This window comes from Caretta caretta, chromosome 1 (assembly GCF_965140235.1).
Source record: "Caretta caretta isolate rCarCar2 chromosome 1, rCarCar1.hap1, whole genome shotgun sequence".
NCBI lineage: Eukaryota > Metazoa > Chordata > Testudines > Cheloniidae > Caretta > Caretta caretta.
This window is the reverse complement of record NC_134206.1, coordinates 238,790,417-238,804,098: the sequence shown is the minus strand read 5'-3', so window position 1 is coordinate 238,804,098 and position 13,682 is coordinate 238,790,417. Positions and strand designations below refer to the sequence as shown.

At 40.6% G+C, this 13,682-nt stretch overlaps 2 long non-coding RNA genes across 2 annotated transcripts in view; one reads left to right on the top strand and one right to left on the bottom strand.

The window, feature by feature from the left end:
* Positions 1-13,682, top strand: part of LOC125625498 (uncharacterized) — a 75,656-nt gene that overhangs the window by 6,446 nt on the left and 55,528 nt on the right. The window lies entirely within an intron of this gene.
* LOC125625492 (uncharacterized) overlaps positions 1-13,682 on the bottom strand; it is a 73,669-nt gene that overhangs the window by 24,597 nt on the left and 35,390 nt on the right. Inside the window, exon 2 of the long non-coding RNA XR_007353571.2 lies at positions 401-469. This is a non-coding gene — a long non-coding RNA (uncharacterized LOC125625492). The remainder of the gene's footprint in view (positions 1-400; positions 470-13,682) is intronic.

Sequence of the window (13,682 nt, the reverse complement as noted above, 5' to 3'; positions counted from 1 at the left end):
GTGAATTAATGTACATGATCATTTACTTACTGGTAATTTTGCTGAAAGATAGAGCAGAATGAGCCTGAAAAGTAATTCAAGGGTTTTTTTATGTGGGGGTTGTCAAACTGTCTGGAATAGCTCACAACCATGAGTGCCTATTTTAGGGCAGCCTGTCAGAAAACAAGGGCAGACACCCCAAACTGGTGGTATGTTCTATAATTAGATTTCACCAACCCAGTAACAAATGTGAACTCTTGGATCACTATACCAGTCTTACCATGGAGTCACAGTTAGTTCCCTACTCTCCAGTCTATCTTACCACCCAGACAAACTGAACTTTGTGATAAAAGGTTACTCAAACCTAAAATCACACCACATTAGGTTTCTCCCAATCAGTCCCAACATACCACTCACTCACCCCAGATCAATTGGTACTCCAGATCTTACACCAAAGACGATGCTGGCAGCCAATTCTGTAGTAAATGAACTGCAGGTTTATTAGATAAAAAAAAAGAATGAAAGTTATTGAGGGGTTAAAGTGGGTAAAATATATTAACAGGTAAATCACAGTTTGTAACTCTAATGATACAATAAGCTGCCAGTTTCCTGAAAGTCTTTCAGGGCTACCCAGAATAACTCTGGGGATCTCTGTCTTCTCGTTCAGTTATTCTGCCCTGCTAGAATCCAAACAGTCCAGAGAGACCGGATCTTACTTTGAACCTATATTTATATCTTCTTCTAACAGAAAACAAGCTGGCAATCTCTCTACCCACCTGGGTTTTCCCTTTGATAACAGTGAGTGAGGAATGTATTTAGTCTTTTGTCCTTGGACCATATACAAAATGGCCACTTGCTTTGAAATTAGCATTTTCTGTTTAAGTCCTTAAGTCCTTCATTAGCATTTCATAAGATTTCTTTGATGGGTAATTTAGTTACAAGGTATACATAACATAAATGTTTGTTGTTACATTATAACAGAAATAGATAAGCAAGAACAATACAAGTAACGACCAATTAGTTTTCATGAAGTTTAAACACAGGACCTATTAGTTTTTGTGAAGTTTAAATCTGAATACACACATAAACATTAACAATTGTTTTGATCTACACTAATACAAGTGAATTGACCTGTGGTTCTGGGCCTGACCAGGTTTGCCAGAATCACAGCTGTACCTTATGTTGATTCTAAAAAAACAAAAAGAGTGAGAAGGCATTTAAGTTAGCATTAGAAAAAGAGAAACTGTTCAGTGCTCAGCACTTCCTCCACTTAACAGAACAAAAGTCAAGTCCTATTAATATAGTCAACTGCGCCATAGTGACTCATCAAATATTATCTGTTGTTTTATGCTTACTATTTTGTTGAAATAGAATTATGAGGTTTTGCTGACAATACTTTCGCATGGTATGCCCTTTTCCCTGAATTAACTACACCCTTCATTTTAATCCTCCTTTATCATTTAGACACAAACACTTACATTGAGGCCAGAATGAGAAGCCACTCATAGTGAGAGAGCATGATTTTCAGCAGTTCATGTTGGTACATTAAGTCTTCTTTCCTAATCTTCCCTCCCATGTGAACAGAATAGGTATTTTTAATAATAATAAAAAGAGATAATCACTTAATGCAGAATTGTCCATTGCACCCGAATAGCAAATCCAGTTTAAATGGAAATTTACACAAAGAATTATTTATAGGAATCAATCATAATTACATTTAATGCATGCTGCAGCTGTTTATAATTGTGGTTTTCCCAAGGTTATTCCCCTCCCACCCTCCACCCCCACACACATGAAATTTGTTTCTGTGGAAATGCTTAGGAAGAATTATAAATTTCTTGTAATTGTGGTAAGGCAGACTAGATCCTGATTAGTGGATGTCACCAAAAGAAAGAGCAGGCTTTCTTTATTTGGACCTACAAAAGAGTTTTGTAGAAGCTGAATTAGCAACACCTAATAGGAGAAATATTTTCCGTGTCTATTTCCAATTCTGTTGTCTATTTACTGTTGGCTAAAACAAACTGGAGCCTTATGTTAAACTTTTAACATAAGTTAAAAGGGTAATTTTAGGGAAGAATAATTTCCAGACACTGTGGGCCAAATTGAGAAGTGATACATAAAGTGGATTTTTTTAAAAAGCTCTGCTCTAGGAATTATTTGGGGGAAGTTCTGTGGCCTGTGTTGTACAGGAGGTCAGATTAAATTATCACAGTGGTCCCTTCTGGCCTTGGAATCTATGAATTTAGACTCCCTAACATTCTGCCAGAACCCCTAGAGCTATTTCCTCTAGAACTGTTTGAAAAATGAATTTTAAACAGTTGTAAGTTTTGACTTTTCATAAAAAAACAAAAACAAAAAATGTTAAGTTTTGACTTGAGGTGGTTTTCCAATTAAAGCAAATACTTTCTGCAAAATAAATTTGGTTAGCTGACAAACCAATTTCCATCAAAAAAATGTTTTGGCCAACTCTAATTTATACCCCTTATACTTACATGTAAGTAAGTCTTGCCTTCATCTGTAGCATGGGCTGTGGATCACTTGCTAGGATCATCAGAATATATCTCATGTAATCATTTTCCTGCCATTGGAGGGGCTTCGGGTGTTAATGCACCTCGGTCCCTCCTGTTCTCTGCCTGTGTCACACAATGGTTTAGTCTCCTGAGGGCTGTAATACTTTGGTCTAATTCTGGTTGTTGGCTTGTTGTGAGTGTGACTGGGTGGTGTTTAGTGGCTTGTCATATGCAGGAAGTCAGATTAGATGGTCTGGTGGTCACTTCTGACTTTAAATTCTGTGACTCAGTGAGTATGTCTACACTGCAGTATAAGCTTAAGGTAAGTGGAACTCAAGTCTGTGGACTCTGGATTAGAGAACCTGGGGCGTGAGCATCTACATTGATTGTCAACCCTAAGTTAAGAATTTTCTAACTGGGCCCAAACCTGGGGCTCCAGCATCCACGCTGCAGTACACAAACCTGAGTCCAGCCAACCATATCCCAGATTTCCTAGCACCCTCCCAAAATGTGGTTGCTCTAGCCCTTTGTTCATGGTGCAGTGTGGAAAAACTTGACTGTTCACCAAACTTGACTCTCCAGAAGACAAAGTAAGTTGGCCTGTGGCATTGTGGGATACTTCTGGTGGACTCTCAAAGCAAGAATCCAGTGGGGCTGTGTCTATGCTGCAAAGCAATAGTCTTGAACCCTGAGTCCCAGCTTGACCCAGGCAAGGACCCTCAACCCCCCTGGGGTCCTGTGACCCTGATTCAGCATGATTTTGGGTAGACAGAAAGGGGGTTAGGCTTCAGCCTGAGATTGAACCCTGGGCTTACATTGCAGTGTAGACAAACTCTGTGACTGCAGGTCAATCTAATTTACATGCTGAGGAGCCTGAAGAAGGCATAAGTCACTGTATCCCACCAGGGCCGGCTCCAGGCACCAGCGTTCCAAGCAGGTGCTTAGGGGCGGCAGTCCGTGTGCCGGCAGGGCGGTGTCTCGTCTTTCCGTGGCAGCCTCTTTCCTCAGGCTGCCACGGCGGCAATTCAGCGGCAACTTCACTCTGCAGGCTGCGCTGCGGCGGCAATTTGGCGGCAGCTTCTGTCTTCAGACGTCCTGCTTGGGGCGGCAAAAATGGTATAGCCGGCCCTGTATCCCACATTCCATTATAACTTGCACATTCTCACACATTCTTCCACCTCTTCCGCCCATAAATTAAACCATTGTAGATTTCATCACACGTGGATAGAGTGGCTGTGCTTTTAAGTAGATCTAGGGGAGTCTAGCTGAAGGTGAGATGCACCATCTCATGCATCCCTTCTGCGTTGTGCTCTGTTACTCCAATTTTCAAACTGCGGTGCCTACATTAAAGCATCCTGATAGGCACTCTCCAGAGAGGGAAAGTCTAAAGCTCCAGACCTGAACTTTCCTGAGCTTTGAGGATGGTTGTAATTTAAACAACTTTGGAATTTTTTCAGTATGAGTCTATTTCTTCTAAATATGTATCTGAGCACTCACTTCAATTTCTCTGGTCATGCAATTACAGACATGAAGGTCGCTATCTTAAAACAAAAAAACTTCAAATCCAGACTCCAGCGAGAAACTGCTGAATTGGAATTCATTTGCAAATTGGATACTATTAATTTAGGCTTAAATAGAGACTGGGAGTGGCTAAGTCATTATGCAAGGTAGCCTATTTCCCCTTGTTTTTTCCTCCCTCCCTCCCCCCTCCCGACGTTCTGGTTAAACTTGGATTTATGCTGGAAATGGCCCACCTTGATTATCATACACATTGTAAGGAGAGTGGTCAGTTTGGATGAGCTATTACCAGCAGGAGAGTGAGTTTGTGTGTGTATGGGGGTGGAGGGTGAGAAAACCTGGATTTGTGCTGGAAATGGCCCACCTTGATTATCATGCACATTGTAGGGAGAGTGGTCACTTTGGATAAGCTATTACCAGCAGAAGAGTGAGTTTGTGTGTGGAGGGGCGGAGGGTGAGAAAACCTGGATTTGTGCTGGAAATGGCCCAGCTTGGTTGTCATACACATTGTAAGGAGAGTGATCACTTTAGATAAGCTATTACCAGCAGGAGAGTGGGGTGGGAGGAGGTATTGTTTCATGGTCTCTGTGTATATAATGTCTTCTGCAGTTTCCACAGTATGCATCCGATGAAGTGAGCTGTAGCTCACGAAAGCTTATGCTCAAATAAATTGGTTAGTCTCTAAGGTGCCACAAGTACTCCTTTTCTTTTTGTCTTTCATCAGTGTCATGAATATCATCACATCATACTGCGAAAAAAAACAGTAGCAGGATTTGTCTCAATGGTGCACAATGGAATTTTTTGAAGGTAAAGATAGTACACCACTTGGGGTGGCTTTAGTAACTCATTTCCATTTTGTTCAGAGGCACTCTACACTGTGCATCAGTCAGGAGGAGAGCATTGACACCCTCCTTCTTCTTATACATATTCCCTGGCACACAATGTTAAACTTTGATGTAGGTTATGAGTTATTCATTGTTAGAGGTTAATCTGGGGTGAAATCCTGATTAACCAATCCTCACCCAGTAGCTTGGTGCAGGGTCCCTGAAGCCCAAATGGCACACAAGCCCCACCCTACACTCTGACTGGGAGAGCTCCAAGGCTTCTCTTTGGTCCACAGCCCCTATTCAAGCCAGAGGCAGAAACAGGAAGTTGTCTGTTCAACTGGGCTTCAGCCTGCCATGAACTGCTGGTCTGGTCTGGTTTTTACCTGTTTCTGCCTTCTGATCCTGACCTCCTGCTATCTTGACTCTTGGTTGCTGACTTTTGATCTTTGGTTTGTTTCTTTATTGTGATCTCCTGGTTTTCTAACCTGGCCTGATTCCTGGTAATTCACTTCCAGACCCTTGGCCTGCACCTGATGCTAACCCATAGGCAAAGCTGCCCTGGCAGTGGACCAAGATTTCACTCGTGGACTTTTGGAACATATTTCAAATAGATAAAGAGAGATTCAAAAGATTCTGGGTAGATGTTTTTAAAACTACTAAGGCCTAGATTTATAAAGGTACTTAGGCATTGCTGTGCTCAGTGTTGCAATGCCTAACTGATTTAGGAGCCTGACCCTCATTTTCAAAAGGGATTTAGGACTTTAGGAGTTTAAATCCCACCAACTGTCAGGTGGTTTTTGGCTCCTAAGTATCTAAAAAACCCATTGACAGGAATATAACTCCTACCAAGTGCCTAAATCCCTTTTGAAAATGAGGGTCAGGCTCCTAAATCAGTTAGGTATTGCAACAAAAGGCCTACGTACCTTTATAAATATAGGTCTAAGTGACTTAAGAGCACAAATTCCATTGAAAATCAATGGAACTTGTGTTCCTAAATAACTCTTGAGGTTTTGAAAATCCCGTCCTCTATTTCTACAGTCTTTCAAAACTTTTGGCATAGAAACAGGGTCAGACAGTTTCCAGCTCAATCCATTTTCTTTCTATTTGTGCTTTTATTTCCTCCTGTGTCACGAGAAGCACAGAGTTTAACTATACAGCTCTGAGATACAAAATAAATAAATAACCACAGGGAGCAATAATAATGGCAATAAGCCTATAACTGTGATACTCTAGTATTTAACATTCTGGGTCAAACTCTGCCCTGACTTACACTCCATGCAATCCCGCTGAGGGCAGTAGGATTTAATGGGGTATAAATCAGGCAGAATGAGGCTATTTTAGTGCAGGTGAAACTGCTGATGTAACTGCCCCATCTTAAGAAGACTTTTGCAAAAAGACGTAGAGACAAAGCAAGATATTTAAAAATTAGCTTGGAATGTTTTAAAAATATATATTTTTCCCCTTGTGATGTGGGTATGGACTTGCTGTTTGAAAGGGTGGGGTTAAATGAACGGGTTCACTCTATCAGTAGCTGTCTAAAATGTCTTAAAAACAAGTGCTTGGGCTGTTTCCATTGACTAGCACGCTACCTGAATTAAAAAATGGTCTGTCTAGTATATCTCTAGATACCAGCTATTAGGAACATTTCTCCTCAGCATCCATGACTGACCAATTTTATAGCAACATAAGCAATTTAGCATTGACTATAACTATAGGCAATATGCCTTGAAAAGCTAGGGATAAAATATGTGTAAAGTGCAGTTTATGGGCCTGATTTTGCTGAGTGCCGCCTCCCCTGTGACAAGCAGCCTGCAATGCAATTGATTCTGAGGAAGGGCTCAGCACTAGACTGGTAGAAAAAAGTGCCAGTTCTTTTTTGTGGGAAATGTTTTATCTAAAAAAAGGGTTCTTCTAAATTTCGTACGCAACTTTTATTTTAATAAAATGCCAAAAGAGAAAACCTGAAACTTTCTGTGTTTTAAAAATATCTTTGGCAAAATAAGTAACTAAAAACAAAATGGTGGTTTTCAGTTAAAAAAAAGTCAACTGAACTGAATATTTTACATGAAAATTTTTCAGTTTGATTGAAAGGCCATTTTTTGTCCACAAAAAAAAGAGAGAGAGAGAAATTTAAACCATATCTACTTGACTCCTATTAGGATTTATGTAATGGATCCATTTCCAGCCAACTGATAGAGTTATTAGATGAATCCCCAGTTCCCCTTTCCCCCATTACATGCACCCACAAGCTGAGATTAAAAACCTATTGTTCCCCCCCAAAATAAGCTGCCCCTTAAATTGAGTGCCAGTAGAAGTAGTAGATCCCTTATCTTCTCCAAGAGCCAACACTATAGGGCAACCTCACATAAAGACCTGCATAGCTAATACATTGCATCCCTTCTTTTGTGGGCTTCCACATTTTCCCTCTCAATCGAAAGTCAGTCTTTTTTTTCCCCCTTAGCTCACCACTCCTGAAAATTCTACTGGAGATGGATCTGCAACTTGTGCTATGTCCCTTCAGCCTTGTACATCTTCACCAGTATTGAAGTTTCTGCCACTGGAATTTATAGTAGTTGACAATTTTGTTGATGATCCATGAGGCAGAAAAAAATCCCTCTGCTCATTCTTCCACAGTTGCACCAAGGATACCAGAAGAAGATAAATTATCATAGGGCCTGCTTCTCCATTGCACTTTGTGGAGTAGTTTACACCTCTGCAAAGAAGGTTTAAAATCTTACCCAGTGAAAATGATAGCATTTTGGTACCCGCTTTGCATTAATTAATTGACTTCACACCATGCAGGGCTGTGGAGATTCAGGCCCTTATTGTCAACAAAGTTATACAAATAGCTATGTCACAGACACATGGCGATATGTTGAGTAAGAAGGGGCCTATTTTATAAGGACACTTTTTGACCAATAGAACACTGAATTAACTATTCAAAGAGAATGTTACATTTTGTTCAGAATGTCAAAAATATTGATTTTCAATATTGCAATGTACTCAGAATTCTACAGGAAGCATCTCCTAAGTGTGTGGGGGAGGGGGCTTGGAAAAATGACTCCTTTTAGTGCAACACTATATTTTGGGAATTAAAAAGAAGAGAGCTGAAGCCAGCTGTCCTGTCTTATTGAAAAATGATGCACAATGTTAGAAGAGTCAGATTCCAATAGCTGCTATAGTGAGGCCTCCTACCTGAACAATTGTAGTCCAATATTAAAATGATTGCCTCATAGGAACATGGCCAAAAATTCATGGACAGGATGCGACCCTAGGTAGAAACTTTTGCTCTCCTGTTTGTAAAAACATTAGGACAATGGACCAGACTGACCAGGAAGGTTGTGGAAGCTCCTTCACTGGAGGTTTTCAAAAGGAGGATGGATAGCCATCTGTCTTGGATGGTTTAACCACAACAAATCCGGCATCTTGGCAAGGGGTTAGACAAGATGACCCTTGTGGTCCCTTCTAAGCCTATGATTCTGTGATTCCTTGGGACCTGCAGATTTCAGCCTGCAAGTCCTCCGTGCCCAGAGCTGCAGAGGGGGATTCTTGGGAAACACCTGGAATCTGCGGTGTAGCCTGCATGTAGTTTAGACTTCAACTCCTCTGAGTTACCCAGAACATTTCTAATGCATATGACCCCTGTCACCGGAAAGAATAATACGTGTTGTGTCCTTTGTGTCGGCAGTAGGTGGTCTGACTAAGTTCTGTAGCAGTGTGAGTGTGCATCTGTGTCTGGTGCTAAATAGGGGCCTGAATTTGGCCATGTATTTAGCACTTTATGAACATTTCAGTTTAACTGGGAAAAGGGCAGTTTGCACCTCCCTGTACCAAAAGAGCTGCACTGCAGGGGGCATTCATTTCTGGCAGAGGTCAGGCTGTCTTTGTATTACTCTCCTCCATAGAGATTCTGCCAGGGGTAAGCCTTGCTTGTAGAAGCTGCCTTTTATACAGTATAAATGCATCCATACTAGGGTGTTTGTACCACTTTAACTATTTTGGTTTCTAAACCCATATATTTATAGTGCTACAAAAACTGTGGAGACAAGTCCTAAAGATACGCTTCCCTTCCCAAGCCAACCCAACCCACCTTGGGGGCTGTACTGTTTTGCTTCAGGGTCCTAACAGAGTGGGAATTATGGTGCCTTCCAACACTGTAACTCCCCTCTGGGTGGATCTTCCACTACTGGGGGTCCACAGCCATGGTTAAGCCTGGTGCTAAATCAGTTCCAGTCAGTTTGTTCTCAAACAAAAGACATTGGCAATGATTAAGAAGTTGTGGCTGTCAGTAAAGATTTTCAAATCTTTGACATGTCCCTTCAAAGAACTTGCTCTGGCTGGGACCTGTTCTCACTGAAGAGCCTGACTCTCTCAACATGTCCTCCTGAAGGAATGTCTAATCCTGGGAGCCTCTACAAAGGATCTCAGCTCATTGGGATGCCCTTCTTATCCAAGATGTTGCCCTTTGAGCGAATATAACTCTCCCCCACTCAACTATGTGCTTCTTAAAGGTGAGCATTCACTCAAAGGCCAGCATCCTCAAAGAATTTTAACATCCATTCTCAAGGAAACTTAACCCAATCTGAAAAAAAATCTGCCTTGTGGGGGACATTATAAATGTTATCAAAGAGACAGCACCTTTTGTTTGAGAGTGTCAAGGCATGGTAAATTATTTATTAATTCCCCCCCCCCCCCCCCACACACACACACATAATCCATGGAGAGGTGGTTAAAATTGAGGCACACCGAGGTTATGGGTAAAATTTTTAAAAGTGTCTAAGTGATGTAGGAGCCTAAGTCTTATTCTCGACGGAGCCAGATTTTCAAATTATTTAGGTGCCCAAAAATACAGAGGGAGTTACGTACCTAGGTGCTTTTGAAAATCCAACGAGAAGCTTATTTACATCTTTAGGCACCTAAATATCTTTTAAAATCTGTCCCTTAGTGCATCCTAGGTCAGCTAGACATTTTTTAAAATGTTGCCTTAAATGACTTGTGTTCTGGTATATCTACACAGCAAAAACATAGGCTGTACAGGACTAGCATAGACCCTGGATACATACTCGGCTTTCAAGCCCACACTGGTTTTACTGTTACTGTAATCCATGCGAGCTGGATTCAAGCTAGTTTGGGTAGGCTAGCGCTCGCCCATCCACAACACTTGCTGCGTAGGCATACTCTTGTCACAGGAAGAAAAGGAGTACTTGTGGCACCTTAGAGACTAACCAATTTATTTGAGCATGAGCTTTCGTGAGCTACAGCTCACTTCATCAGATGTTTACCGTGGAAACTGCAGCAGACTTTATATACACACAGAGAATATGAAACAATACCTCCTCCCACCCCACTGTCCTGCTGGTAACAGCTTATCTAAAGTGATCAACAGGTGGGCCATTTCCAGCACAAATTTGTGCTGGAAATGTCCCACCTGTTGATCACTTTAGATAAGCTGTTACCAGCAGGACAGTGGGGTGGGAGGAGGTATTGTTTCATATTCTCTGTGTGTATATAAAGTCTGCTGCAGTTTCCACGGTAAACATCTGATGAAGTGAGCTGTAGCTCACGAAAGCTCATGCTCAAATAAATTGGTTAGTCTCTAAGGTGCCACAAGTACTCCTTTTCTTTTTGCGAATACAGACTAACACGGCTGTTCCTCTGAATCTTGTCACAGGGTGTGTCAGTAGTTAGAACAAGAATAGAAGTTAGCCATTATGATTCTCAAATCCTTTTCATAACCACTTTTTATAACTATTTGCTTTGGTTAAAGGAATATTTGAGGTAATAGCCTGTAAGACTTACTCTTTTGTGCCTTTGAGGTCTAGGATGGACAAATCTTGCTCTCCTTACTCATGTATTTCATGTGAGTACATCACATAGGATTTGGTTTTGAATTTATTTGCAAATGTTCAGCTATGGGAAACAATTTCACACGCACATTTTTCTGGCAAGTAGAAATGCCCAGTGGAAATTCTTACAAATATGGCATTCTTAGCTCATCAGTAAAGGGTTCTAATTCGCATTTTAATGAGATTATTGCCTTAATAGAAGATATAAAAGATAAACTCTTTGTTTGGTGATGGACTTATTTTTCCTAAGCAGTGAAAGCTGTTCCAAAAAGTGTCCCAGTCTCGGCATATCCAAAACCAAGGATTAGCTACAGGTATTTAGAGTTTAGAAACTGCTGAAGGGACGAAAGACCAAGGTGTTGGCTCCAGGTTAGCTCTTATGATCAACTATTCTTTTTATCTTCCCATAAGTCCACCTCTGTCTTTTGTTGGAGGAGGGGGGGGGAGTAGAAAGCGGGACCAAAAAAGGAGTTTGAATGTTTTATTTCAAATAGCAGGTAGAATTCCTTAGAAGATGAGCCTGTAGCAATCAGGAAATTCAGATTAAGTGAAGCAGACTTGGGGCGGGGGGAGGATAAAGGGGGAATGGATTTATTCATGTAAAATAGAGCATTAACAGTAAACTGAGAAGGTGGTCTGTTCTGTGTTTAGACCTATACAAATTCTGCCCCCTTTTCAACACATTTTTCCCTTTGTTTATCTCCTGAGAGATGCCCACATGTGTACAATACAAAGAAGCGAGTCATAAAAGCACAGGCCTGTCAGCCTCCCTGAGGACCAATTAATGGTGTTCCAAATCTTGTGGGCAGGCAGATAAAAAGGATACAGAGAGAGAAGGGGAGGTAGATGAATACTCAACTAGAGCTAGGCAGGTTTTTTTAGATGTTGGTAGGAACTTCTTTAGGTATTCTTATCTAACTTATTGGGATTTGGCTTTCTCTCACTTGCTTCTATGGTCCCCTGGTCATAACAGAAACATAAGGAAAAGTAACACATCAAAATATCAATTAGGCTTTCATCCAAACCAATAACAGCATGATTCCAGTTTGGAGAGAGGAGAGAAAAAAGGCCATTTAGAATTTTCCTGTCCCTCCTTTCATATATTGGCAGTTTTATTGATAGGTTCTTGAGTTTATATTACTATTTGTATCTCCAAGCTGGATATTTCTCTGAATGCAACGGGCTTTGTAGTGCAACCTTTTACTCCAATCTCACCCCCCTATGAGTCCAAAGGCCTTTGAACAGCAACCGAGTGGTACTTTGAAATCAGGAGTTGAAAGTGTTTGACATGGAAAGGGGAGCATGAAAGTCTTGCTCTTTGAACCTTTTCTTTGCAAAATCCCACAGAAAGTACAGGCAGGACAATAATGGACAGACTGGGGGCTCTCTGGGTGAAGAGGGGATATGTGGTAATGAGGTTTTAAGTGTTTCAGCAGCCGTTCTATCCTTGCTGTTGCCAGTGAATTAAATCTGCCTCAAGATAGCACTGAAAATTTTAGATAGCTATAGATACTCCCCAATTTAATTAACTGCTTGCTAAACTTCTATAGAGGAAATTGTACTGATGGAAATGAGAGAGAATGGTCAAAATTATCCTTAGGTTGCGACTTACCTGAAGTAGATCACTTGTATTTATTTGTTTTGTTTTCTAATTAAATGAAGCCAGATGTTCAGGTAAATACAGGTTATTGCATCAAAGATTGGATTCAGACTTTTCCAGGCTCACTTGCAAGCTCACTGTCTCTAAACTGTTAGGGTCGGAAGGGTGAATTAGTAAACCTGTCAGCCGCTAAGATTTGCTTCAGTTGTTTTACCTGAATGTGAGACCACTTAGAGGAGAGAGAGAGATTTTGATTCCCAGAAATAAAATGTCTAATTTAAGTGCTTATTTATATTTAAGAAAAGAGGATTTACCAGACTAGATTACCAATCCTTGAGATCCAGGATCTTGCCTTTAAGTCTTCAGAGAAAGGCAAGAAAAAAACAAACAAAAACCTGCCACAATCTTGTACCTGGGAAGAAAATTTCCTTCCCAAACTATATAGCAATCATTTTACACTCTCAAGCATGACATTTCATCACCATTATCTTAGCTTGGATGACTGTACAGATGTCGTTTGGTCATGAAATGTATCCAGCCCTTTTTAAAATCCAGCCACGAGTATCTGATTTGATGTCCTCCTGCAGCAGTTAGTTTCACAGGTTGGCTATATTTTGTGAGAGAGATTTCCTTTTATTAGTTATCATTTTAGCCTGGCAAAGACCTGTGATAAGAGAACTAAAAACACTGGTGGGATCAAAGTCATTAAAAGTGAAAGTGGAAATACGTTAACCAATGAAAACGCCAGATTGCTTTGAAAGGCTTATGAATCAAGAGAATCCAAGTGAATCATGCCATCTGATAAAATCAAATCAGGGTTTGCAGGCACCAGTGCTAAAAGTTGGAGAAGCACTGAACAACATGATAAATAAGAAACCTCTTAGTCCTGATACCAGCAGACGTATGGATGTGCCTGGGGCAAGTAGGCGTGAAAATATGTACATGTTAACACAACTATTTAATTTCATCATAAGGTCTGAGAAGATGCCTGGAGAAAGAACACATTAGTACCAACATTTAAGAGAAAATGAGACATACAAGACTGTAGTAACTATTGCAGTATTAAACTCATGAGACACATTATGAAGATCTGGGAGAAAATTATTGATAAGAGACTACAAAGAGAAGTTAAGGTCAGTGACAATCAGTCTGGATTCTTGCCAGGCAAATCAACAATGGATGCGATCTTCACATTAAAATTGCTTGTGGAAAAAATATAGAAAAAAGAGGAAAACCCTATGCATAGTATTCATTGATGTTGAGAAAGCTTATGACCATGTTCTGAGAAAAAGTCATTTGACAGAGTATGAGAATGAAACAGATATCTGAACGCTATATCAGACTCATCCAGGATGTGTATAAGAGTGCTGTTACCACCGTTAGAAGACTTTGTGGAGAAAAT